Source organism: Vulpes lagopus, chromosome 22, assembly GCF_018345385.1.
Source record: "Vulpes lagopus strain Blue_001 chromosome 22, ASM1834538v1, whole genome shotgun sequence".
Taxonomy (NCBI): domain Eukaryota; kingdom Metazoa; phylum Chordata; class Mammalia; order Carnivora; family Canidae; genus Vulpes; species Vulpes lagopus.
Window position 1 is genome coordinate 29,390,295 of NC_054845.1, and position 12,581 is coordinate 29,402,875.

Genomic DNA, 12,581 nt, shown 5'->3' on the forward strand with positions numbered 1-12,581 from the left:
AATGCTATTTGTTTTATGGTTTTATTCCTTTTATGTTAGTAGAGAAATCCTTGGTAGCACAAAATATAAAAACATTAATACTAGAAGCACAGAAGTTGCAAGCAAGCAAGTGGCATAAGAGCGTATTAATAACTCATGCTCCTGTAGCACAAGTCTACCTGGAGGAGTTGGGGCAAAGATGACGGCACCTTTCCCTGAGTGATTCTCAGCTCTGAGTGCATACTGGAATCACCTTCTAGAATATACTTGTGCTATGGCTCACCTCACACCAAGTAATTCAGAATATCTAACAGTGGCTCCCCCAATGATTTCCATATGCAGCCAGTGTTGAGAACTACTGCCTTAAACTCTTACTGGTTCAACGTGAGCCCCGCTTTGAACACACTCTTCAAGTTTGAGATACAATTAAAGAGGTCAGCAATATTTGGAGCAGATAGACAAGAGTGTATTTCAAGTTCAGCGATGGGCTTGCGGGTTATGCAAATTCCACAAGACTCCCCCCTCACTTCTCAAACAATATTCCATTGTGTGTGTAAACTACAGTTTCCTTATCTGCCCATCGGTTGGTGGACACTTGGATCGTCCCCTGCTCCTTGTTTCTCTCTCTTGGCTGTGGTGCATGATGCTGCAATGAACGTGGAAGGGCCGTTCTTGCTTCAAGATTCTGATTCCACTTCCTTTGGAGATTCACCCAGAGGTAGGATTGCTAGATTGTATAGTGGTCCTAGTTTTCGTTTTTTTTTTTTTTTTTTTTTTTTTTGAGAAACCTCCATGCTATTTCCCATAGAGGCAGCATCAATTTATGTTACCACCAACTGTGTACAGGGGTCCCTTTTTTTCATATACTGACCAATATTTGTTATCTTTTGGTTTTTGATAAAAGGCATCCTAAGTAGTATGAGGTGATACCACAACGTGGTTTTGATTTGGATTTCCTTGAGGATTAGTGATGCTGAGCGCCTTTTCATATACCTGTTAGATCATTTAACTACTGGCCATTTGTATGTCTCCTTGGAGAAATGTCAATTCAGCTCCTCTGCCCATTTTTTTTTCCTTTTTTTTTTTTTATAAATTTGTTTTTTATTGGTGTTCAATTTGCCAACATATAGAATAACACCCAGTGCTCATCCCGTCAAGTGCCCCCCTCAGTGCCCATCACCCAGTCACCCCACCCCCTGCCCACCTCCCCCTCCACCACCCCTAGTTCATTTCCCAGAGTTAGGAGTCTCTCATGGTCTGTCTCCCTTTCTGATATTTCCCACACATTTTTTCTCCTTTCCCCTTTATTCCCTTTCACTATTTCTTATATTCCCTGTATCAGTGAGACCGTATGATGATTGTCCTTCTCTGATTGACTTACTTCACTCAGCATAATACCCTCCAGTTCCATCCACGTTGAAGCAAATGGTGGGTATTTGTCATTTCTAATGGCTGAGGAATATTCCATTGTACACAGAGACCACAGCTTCTTTATCCATCACCTTTCGATGGACACCGAGGCTCCTTCCACAGTCTGGCTATTGTGGACATTGCTGCTAGAAACATCGGGGTGCAGGTGTCCCGGCGTTTCACTGCATCTGTATCTTTGGGGTAAATCCCCAGTAGGCCTCTGCCCATTTTTTAATCAGCTTGTTTTTCAGCTATCGAATTGTAGGAGTTCCTTATATATTTTGGAGATTAATCCTTTATCAGATATATTGTTTGCAAATATTATCTCTCACGCTATAGGTGGCCTTTCATTTTGTTGTTTATTGCTTTTGTTGATTAGGAGCATTTTAGTTTGATCCCTATTTTTGCTTTTGTTCCCTGTGCTTTCATTGTCAGGTCCAAGAAATCTTGCCAAGGCCAACATCCAGAAGTTTTTTCTCTGTTTTCTTCTAGGAGTGTTAATGTTTCCGGTCTTATGCTTAAGTCTTCAGTTCATTTTGAGTTTATTTTTGTGTATAGTATAAGGTAGGGGTCCAATTTCACTCTTTTGCATGCATCTTTTGCATATCTAGTTATCCCAACATCATTTGTGGAAGATGCTATTCCTTCCCCATTGTGTATTCTTTGCATCCTTGTCAAAGGTTAGTTGACTTTATATGCATGAGATTATTTCTGAGCTCTCCATTCTATTCCATTGGTCTATATGTCTGGTGTTTTTTTTTTTTTTTTTTTTTTTTTTTTTTTTTTTTTTTTTTTTTTTTTTTTTTTTTTTTTTTTACCAGTATTACATTGTTCTGAGTACTGGAACTTTGTAAAAAACATACTGAAGTCAGGAAGTTTGGTTGATGCCTCCAACTGTGTTTTCCTTGCTCAATATTGTCTTGGCTATTTGGGAGCACTTGTGGTTCTGTATTTTATCTTTTTTTTTTTCTATTTCTGTAAAAACTGCCATTGAAATTATGATAGGATTGTATTGAATCTGTAGATTACTTTGGGTAATATGGATATTTTAACAATATTAATTAATTAATTATTAATGTTTCGCCTCCTTGGTTAAGTTTATTTCTAAGTATTTTATTCTTTTTAGTGCTATTATAAATGGAATTGTTTTCTCAATTTCCTTTTCAGATTACTCATGGTTAATGTTGTAGATTTTTAAATTTAGGCTTTCTTTATCAGGTTAAAAAAGTTTCCTTCTCAGTGTATGTGTCTTTTTAAAGTCATATGGTAGTGTTGAATTTTCTTTGTGCTTTTTCTGCATTTACGATTTTTATTATTTTCCCCCTTATCAACTATATTGGTACATTTTAAAAAACATAACATGAACTGTGAATATCTGACATTAAGCCAAGTTGGTGATGATTTTATATATTACTAAATTTTATTTGATAATGTTTTGTTTAGAATTTTTGCATCTACATTCATGGGAGATTTTTTTTTTTCCTGGTAGTCTTTTAGCTTTTGGCATCAAGGTTATCCTGACCTTATAAAATCAGTTGAGAAACTTTTTTTCTTTTTTTTATTCCTTTGATGTGTTTGGGTTATTCTTTCCCTAAATGTTTTGTAGAAATTATCAGTGAAACCATCTGGGCCTAGGGCTTCATTGTGGGAAAGTTCTTTTTTTTTTTTTTTTTCCTAAGATTTATTTATTTATTCAGAGAGAGAGAGAGAGAGAGAGAGAGGCAGAGACACAGGCAGAGGGAGAAGCAGGCTCCATGCAGGAAGCCTGACATGGGACTCGATCACGGGTCTCCAGGATCACGCCCCTGGGGTGCAGGCGGCACTAAACCGCTGCACCACCAGGGCTGCCCAGTGGGAAAGTTCTAATTACAGATTCAATTTCCTTAATAGCAATAGGACAAATCAGATTTTATTTCTCTGTTTCCATTTTAGAAACTTGTGCTTTTTTAGGTATTTGTCTATTTTATCTACATTTTTAATGCTATTGGCTTAGAGTTGTTTAGAATAGTTTCTTTCTACATTTCTAAAATCTAGGGTTTCTGTGATGGCCTTTTCTGATTTTTGTTATTTGTCTCTTCTTTTTTTCTCCTTGATTATATTTGTTGAGTTTAGAGATTTCATTAGTATTAAAAATAATAAAAATAACACTTTGGGCTCTATTGAATCTCTCTGGGCTCTAATATATGTTAATTTTCTATTTCATAAATTCTCCCATTGTTACTTATTCTTTTTCTCCCTTTTACTCAATATTTATTTTCCTATTGTTATTTTCATTTTTTGATGGATATTTATTTATTTTGTTTTCTTATTTAAATTCAAGTTACTTAACATACAATGCAGCACTGGTTTTAGGGGCAGAATCTAGTGATTCATCGCCCACATACAATATACAATACCCAGCGCTCATTACATCACCTGCCCTCCTTAATGCCCATCACTTAGTCACCCCTCCCCCCACCCACCTCCCCTCTAGCAATCCTCACTTTGTTCCCTGGAGTTAAGAGTCTCTTAAGGTTTGCCTGCTGCTCTGTTTTTATTTATTTATTTTAATTTTCCTTCCCTTTCCCTATGTTCATCTCTTTAGTTTCTTAAATTCCACATATGAATGAAATCATATGGTTTTTGTCTTTCTCTATTAATATTTCACTTATTATAACCCTTTAGTTCTGTCCACATCATTGCAAATGGCAAGATTTCATTATTTTTGATGGCTGAATATATATATAAAGACACTGGCTCTTTTCATATTTTGGCTGTTAATAATGCTGTCATAAATACTCACATGCATGTACCTCTTTGAATCAGCATTTTTGTATCCTCTGGATAAATACTTAGTAGTGCAATTGCTGGGTCATGGGGTAGTACTATTTTTAAGTTTTTGAGGAACCTCCATACTGTTTTCCAGAGTGGATGCACCAGCTTGCGTTCCTATCGACAGTGTAAGTATCGATTTTCTCTGCATCCTCGCCAAGATCCGTGGTTTACGGAGTTGTTAATTTTAGCCATTCTGACAAGTGTGAGGTGGTATTTCACTGTGGCTCTGATTTGTAATTTCCCTGATGATGAGTGATGCTGAAACTGAAACTGGATTATTTTTTGGATGTTGATTTTGAAGAGTTCTTGTTTAGATTTTGGATACTAACCCTTTATCAGATATGTCATTTAGTAAATATCTTCTCCCATTCTGTAGAATGTCCTTTAGTTTTGTTGTTTCCTTCATTTGCTGAAGATTTTTATCTGGATGAAGTCCCAATAGTTGTTGATCTTTGCTTTTGTTTCTCTTGCCTCTGGAAACAAGTCCAGTAAGAAGTTGCTGTGGCCGAGGTTAAAGAGGTTGCTGCCTGTGTTCTCTAGAATTTTGATGGTTTCCTATTTTACACTTAGGTCTTTCATCCATTTTGAATTTATTTTTGTGTACAGTGTACGAAAGTGGTCCAGCTTCGTTCTTTTGCATGTTGCTGTCCAGTTTTCCCAATGCCATTTGCCAAACACCATTTGTGTCCATTAAATATTCTTTCCTGCTTTGTTGAAGATTAGTTTACCATAAAGTAATGGTGTTTTCCATTCTGTTTCATTGATCTATGTGTCTGTTTTTGTTCCAGTACCATAGTGTCTTGATGATTATAACTTTGTAATACAGCTTGAGGCCCAGAATTGTGATGACTCTCATTTTGCTTTTTTTTTTTTTTTAAACAAAAAACAAAAAACACTACTTTGCTATTCAGAGTCTTTTCTGGACCCTAAAAATAATTTTAGATTTGTTTGTTCTAGTTCTGTGAAAAATGCTGGTGTTATTTTGATGTGGGTTGTATTGAATGTATAGATTGCTTTGGGTAGTAGACATTTTAACAACATTTGTTCTTCCAATCCACGAGCATGGAAAGTTTTTCCATTTCTTTGTGTCATCTTCAATTTCTTTCCTACATGTTCTATAGTTTTTGGTATACAGATCTTTTACCTCTTTGGTTAGGTTTATTTCTAGGTATCTTATGGGTTTTGGTGCAATTATAAATGAGATTGATTCCTTGGTTTCTCTTTTTTCTGCTTCATTATTGGTGTATAGAAATGCAACAGATTTCTATACGTTGATTTTACATCCTACAACTTTTCTGATCAGATTCATGTATCAGTTTTAACAATTTTTGGTGGAGTCTGTCTTTCAAGCTTTATACATAGAATTTTTGATGGATATTTAGATCATGCATTTGTTTTCAGCTTTTCTTGTTTTTTAATACTACATGCACATAAGGCAAAGCTTTATTTATGTCTTACAATGGGAGTTATGTAGTTATATTCATTATTAATCAGTTCAAAATGTGTTTGGTTTCCAGTGTGATTTCTTACTTTATCCTTGAGTTTTTTAGAAGTATGTTGCTTTGGGGGATCCCTGGGTGGCTCAGCGGTTTAGTGCCTGCCTCTGACCCAGGGTGTGATCCTGGAGACCCAGATCAAGTCCCACATCAGGCTCCCTGCATGGAGCTTGCTTCTCCCTCTGCCTGTGTCTCTGCCTCTCTCTCTCTCTCTGTCTCTCATGAATAAATAAATAAATTCTTAAAAAATAAAAAAGAAGTATGTTGCTTAATTTCAAAAGTATTTTTCTACCTATTGTTTTTACCTATTGTTATTTATTTATAAATAAATAAATTGTATTTATTTATTTAAGATTTTATTTATTTATTCATGAGGCACACAGAGAGAGGGAGAATCAGGCTTCATGCAGGGAGCCTAATGTGGGACTTGATCCTGGATCCCAAGATCCCAACCTGGGTGCAAGGCAGGCGCCCAACCACTGAACCACCCAGACGGCCCTGTAAATAGTTTTAGATTTGCAGCAACAATGCAAAGATAGCACAAAGAGTTCCCACATATCCTGTACCCACTTTCCTCTATTATTAAAATCTAGCACTAATGTGGTACGTTTATCACAACTAATGAAACAGTATTGTTACCTTAGTAACTAAAATCTACATTTTATTCAGATTTCCTTAGCTTTTACCTAGTGTCCTTTTTTCTGTTTCAGGATTCCATCCAGGATACCGCATTATTTTTAGTCACTGTGTCTCCTTAAGCTCTCCCTGACTATGACAGTTTCTCAGATTTGCTTGTGTTTGATGAACATGACAGTTCTGAGGAATACCGGTTACACATTTGGTGGAATGTACTTAAATCAAAATGTGTCTGATATTTTCCTCAGGATTAGGTGAAGATTATTTGTATTTGAGAGGAAGACCACCAAGTTAAAGTGCCATTCTCATGACAGGATATCAAGGATGCATACCATCAATATGTCTTATTGTTGGTGCTCACCTTCATCACCTGGCTGAGGGAGTGTTCAACCCGGTGAACCCGTTGAACACGGGTTTCTCTACTATAGAGTTATTCTTTCCCCTCATTTCCAAACTGTCATCTCTATACAGAAGTCAGTAATTACAGCCCACACTTAAAGAGTGGAGAGTTACGCTTCATCTCCTTGAGGGTTACCTATCCCTCATTATTTATAATTCTGCATGGGAAATTTAACTTTTCTCCTCCATTTGACACTTAGGTCTATAATGCATTTTGCATCAATTTTTTTGTAAGATATAAGATCTGTGTCTATGTTAGTATTTTTGGATATGGATGTTCAGTTCCAGTATCATTTATTAAAAATAGTATTTTGTTTCTATTGTCTAAAGTCTTTGCACGTTGTCTCAAATTGGTTGACTATATTGGTATAGAGCTATTTTTAGCTTCTCAATTATGCTGCATTGATCTATGCACCAATTCTTTTGCCAACATCACACTGTATTTATCATATAATCTTAATATTAAATCTTGAAATCAGCTATTGTGAGTCCTTCAACTTCATTCTTAAATATTGTGTTGGATATTTTTGGTGCTTTGCCTTTCCATATGAACTTTTGAATCATTTTTATGATATCTATGAGATTTTTGGCTGAAACTTTGGGATTGTTTGAATCTACAGATTGAGTTGGGAAAAATTGACATCTTAACAATATTTAGTCTTCTATTGACTAAATATTCATGTCCTAACTTATGTGAATATGAAATATCTATGCAATTATTTAGGTTTTGTTTTATTTCTTTCGTTATTGTTTTGTAGGTTTTGTTTTTTGTTTGGGTTTGGTTTTTTGTTTGTTTGTTGTTTTGTTTTGTTTTGTTTGTTTGTTTGCTTTCTTTGCATTCAGGTCCTGTATATATTTTATTAGATTTATATATAAGAATTCTTTCCTCCCTCCCTCCCTTCCTACTTCCCTTCCTCCTCCTTCTTCTTCCTCCTCCTCCTCCCCCTCCTCCTCCTCCTCCTTCTTCTTCTTCTCCTTCCTTCCTTCCTTCCTTCCTTCCTTCCTTCCTTCCTTCCTTCCTTCCTTCTTTTTGCTTTGCTCTTTTAGTGCTATTGCAAATTTTTGTTTGCTTTCCATTCCAATTGCTCATTGCTGAAATATAAGAGAACAATGACTTTTGTTTACCAAAATTGTATCCTGTGATCCTATCTTGTATCCTTTGATTCACTTATTACTTCCAGCATTTGCTGTTGTTGCTTGTTTGTGGTGCTCTACATAAACAATCATGTTATTTGTGAATAAGGGTAGTTTTATTTCTTTCTTTCCAATATGTATATCTTGTATTTATCTCTATTTTCTTGTCTTATTGCACTAGTTAGGACTTCCAGCACAATAATGAATAGGAATGTTAAGAAAGGATATTCGTCCTTTGTTCCTGATTTTTGGGAAAAAGCATCCAGCTTCTCACCATTAAGCATGATGTTGGCTCTAGGCTTTTTGGTAGGTATTTCTTATTAAGCTCTCCTCTATTCCTCATTTTCTGAGAGCTTTTACCATGAAAGGATGTTGAATTCTGTTAAAAGCTTTTTAGGCATCAATTGATATGATCATATGATTTTTTTTTCTTTGGTCTATTTTTCTGATGACTACATTGATTTTCAAATTAGAATAAAACCCAATTGGTCATGGAATATAATTATTTTTATATACTGTTGAATTTGATTAGTTAATAATTTGATGAGGAATCTTGTGTATCTGTTCATGAGAGATACTAGTCTATATTCCTGTCTTATAATATCTTTATTTGAATTTGTATGAGGGTAATGTTGGCTCATAAAATTAATTTTAAGTTATTTCTTTTGTTTCTATTTTCTGGAAGAAATTGTAGAGAATTTGTATTATTTCCTTCAATAAATGTTCAGTAGAATTCACCAATGAAGTCATTTGGTCTTTTTTTTTTTTTTTGGAAGATTATTAATTATTGGTTCAATTTCTAGAATATGTACAAAGCTTATTCAGGTTATCTATTTCTCCTTCTATGCATTTTGGCAGTTTGTGTTTATCAAGGAATTGGACCATTTAAGTTAAATTATCAAATTTGTGAGTACAAATTTGTTCACATTATTCCCTTATTACACTTTTAATGTTTATAGGATCAGTATGACAACCCCTCTTTTATTTTTTTATTGATGATTTATGCCTTCTGGGGTTTTTTTGTTTTGTTTTTGTTTTTTGGGTTACTCTACTTAAATGTTTACCAATTTTGTTGATCTTTTCAAAGAACCAAGTAATGATTTCATTAATTTTCTCTATTGTTTATCTCTTAATGATTTCATTAATTTTTTTATCTAGTTTTGTTATATCTTTTCTTTGTATAAGTTATGTTTAAGGTGTTCTTTCTCTGCTTTCCTAAGGTAGAAGATTATTATTAATCTTAGATATTGTTCTTTTCTTTTTTAAAAATATTTATTTATTTATTCATGGGGACACAGAGAGAGAAAGAGGCAGAGACATAGGCAGAGGGAGAAGCAGGCTCCTCACAGGGTGTCTGATGCGGGACTTGACCCCAGATTCTGGGATCATGCCCTGAGCCAAAGGCAGGTGCTTAACCACTGAGCCACCCAGGGGTCCCTTTTCTTTTCTAATATATTAATTGCATGGTATAAATTTCCCTCTAAGAAGTACTTGCACTACACCCCACCAATTGCTATTTGGTATCGATTTCGATTTTGTATTTTTATTTTCATTTAATTCAAAATATTTTAAATTTTTCCTGGGCATCTTTATTCCATGGGATATTTAGAAATGTTTTGTTTTGTTCCCAAATACTTGAGGATTTTCCAGCTCTTTTTTTGTTGATTTCTTGTTTAATTTCATTTTGGTCAGAGAATAAACTTCATATGTTTTGTAGTGTTTCAAATTTGCTCAGGCATACATTTTGGCCCAGAATGCTGTCTCTTGGTAAATGTTCCATGGAAGTTTGAGAAGATTGTGTATTCTGCTACAATAGGATGGGAGTAGTTTTAAATGTCAATTAGATGAAGTTGGTAATTAGTGACGTTTAAGCCATTTATACCCTTACTGATTTTCTTCCTGTCTGATCTGTCAATTACTGACAAAGGGATGTTGAAGTCTCCAACATCCAACATACTATAGTCTCTGCTAAAATAGTGGATTTGTCTTTTTTTTCTTTCAGTACAATCAATTTTGCTTCACGTGTTTTGATTCTTTGTTGTTAGGTGTATATAAATTTAGAATTATTATATAATCTTGGAGAACTGACTTCTTTATCATTATGTAATACCATCTTATTCCTAATGTTTTTTCTTGTTCTAATGTCTGCTTTGCCTAAAAGTAGCATAGTTAATCCAGACTCCTTTTGATTAGTGTCACCATGACATATCTCTCTCCATTGCTTTATTTTTAGACTATATAAGTTTCTGTGTTTAAAGTGGATTTCTTTTAGAAAAGTGTATTTGAATTTTGTTTTATGATCCCTCTGACAATTCCTGCTTTTTCACTGGTGTGTTTAGATCATTGTTTTAGAACATTAGAAACAGTCTAGTTCACCAAACTTCTGATCACATGAAATTTGAGGGATTAGAAAACCTTTATGTACATGTTTTTGTCTTTATCTACCTGTATAAATAATTCAACTACCTGTATAAATAATTTGTGAGTGACATTTATATAACCATATTAAAATTATAAACCTTATACAACAGCTAAATTTAGTAAGAACTGGATGAAGATTAAATACAATATTTATGATTCATTAAATTATATTTTATGTTATAGAAGAATTTTTTTCTCACTAAAATAATATTAAGTATATTTAAGTGAAAGCAATAGGATTAAATATATCTTTTTTAAATTCTTGGAATAATGATTTTGATAGCAACTTAAATCTGGAAATTTATCTAATAATGATTTTAATGAATGTACAACTAAAAATTATATCGCATGGAGAAATTCAGATACAAAAGGGATGAAAACCACATTACTGATTGTGCTTGCTGCATAACAATGTTCCCTTTAATCTTCACATGAAATTAGACAAAGGTTTTTGTTTTTGTTTGTCTGTTTTAAATTCCAAAGTAAATTTCTTTCATCCACGATGTCAATCAGTTGTTCTTGAGCACTTATCAGAAGGAATTACATTTTTATATTTTTAAAATGAGTGACGAATCCACTAAAACTCTTTGGAAAATTGTAAAACAGAAAATTCTGTTCCAAGTTTCTAAGTATTCAGATGGGAACATTTTTATGAGTGATATTTCACATTACTTTTAGCATTATGACAAAAATATTTCAAATACTGTTTTTTCAAAATGATTTTTCTGTTACATGTTTTTCTCTTTCTGTTAAGATGTCATCTTTATCTTGAAAAGACTGATTAAGTGTGTTTATATTTTTCAGAAATACCTACAAGGTGACATACTGCTAGAAGCTATTTGTTATCACAGAAAAGGTCAGAAAATTTTGAATACTAACAATTTTGAGCAAAAGAAATCTGGGATTCACATTTAAGTTCAATAACCTTTAAGTGCTTTGCCACAAAATTAGTGGTTAACATTTTGTTAGTCCTAACCATGGGTGAGGCAGTGCACTGTGTTCTTTATACATTATATTTCATATCATTCCTTCTAATTACCCTTTTGTCATCCTTATTTTCCAAGTAAGGAAACTGGATTCAACATAATGATTAAGTTGCTTGCCCAAGATCCCTTAACGGAGTATTTGAGGTCAGATTTTCCAAAAGAAGACACCCAAGAAAGGGATTTGTTTGTGTAAGTGATTAATTAAGAAAGTGTTCCCAGGATTCATGGGTAAGAAAGTGGAGAGAAACAGGAAAGAGAAGAGAAGAAGCCAAGTAAGAGGTGCCATCTCAACAGTCTCAGCTTCAGCCTGATATCTTGAACATAGATTGCAGTTTGTCCAACTACAAGGCAATCAATCTGGTCCACTCAGTAATAGCCATGCCATCTAGAAGAATCAACTCTTAGGCAAGTTTTCTACCAGGTAAAAAGCCTTTGTAGTTCCCATGGGACCCTTCCTCTGAATGGAATCCCAGGTACCTGTCTTTAAAAGAAAAGCCCATGGAAACTGGAGAATATGTACACAAAACCTTTCAAAAGGATCTAAGAGAATCCGAATGGAGCACTATCAGTATTTGCTAGGATTTAGGGACTAAATTCTCTCCTTGGGGAAAGGACAGATCATCCTAAGGGGGGTGGATAGAGACTAATGACCCTGAGTCAGGGTTATATTCCCTTTGGGTCTTCTGGGTGAGTACAGTTAGTGAGAGCTTCAACTTTCCTCTTTTACAGTAAGAATGGCTTCAGAAATTATTCTAACCATTCAATGGGGGTAAGTAACACCTTTCAGTAGACTATGAAGTGTAGGACTGGGAAAAATGAGTGGTAAAGGACAAGTAAACTTGCTCCATTCCAGCTTCCTGTTGACTATTTGGGAGAGGAATTCCTAGCTCATTAATAGAGCCAGATTAAGAACATTTAGCTGTCCTAATCATTGAAAACTAACAACAGCTAACACCTATATGATACTTTTGAGTGCCAGTGCAGTGTGTGTGTATATATATATATATATATAAACACACACACATATTCATTCCATAAATGAATTTTCTTAGTAAATGTTATTATTCTCATGTAATAATTAAGGAAACAGACACAAAAAGATTAAATCGTTTGTGCAAGACTACACAGCTTGGAAGAAGGAAATCTGGAATGTAATCACTTCAGCTTTAACTACTAAGATATACTGTGCATGAGGAAAGCAAGAAATTAAGTTAGGAAGACAAATAGAGGATGGTCCTATCTATATTTGTATAAATATTTCTTAAAATGCGTGGCAAATAAGCAATAATATCTTTATATTTTTGTG

General features: G+C 34.3%; 1 long non-coding RNA gene across 2 annotated transcripts in view; it reads left to right on the top strand.

The window, feature by feature from the left end:
* Positions 1–7,499, top strand: part of LOC121480491 — a 112,058-nt gene extending 104,559 nt beyond the window's left edge. For both annotated transcript variants that reach the window (XR_005984992.1, XR_005984991.1), the window contains one exon: positions 6,410–7,499. This is a non-coding gene — a long non-coding RNA (uncharacterized LOC121480491). The remainder of the gene's footprint in view (positions 1–6,409) is intronic.
* Positions 7,500–12,581: the final 5,082 nt, after the last annotated feature.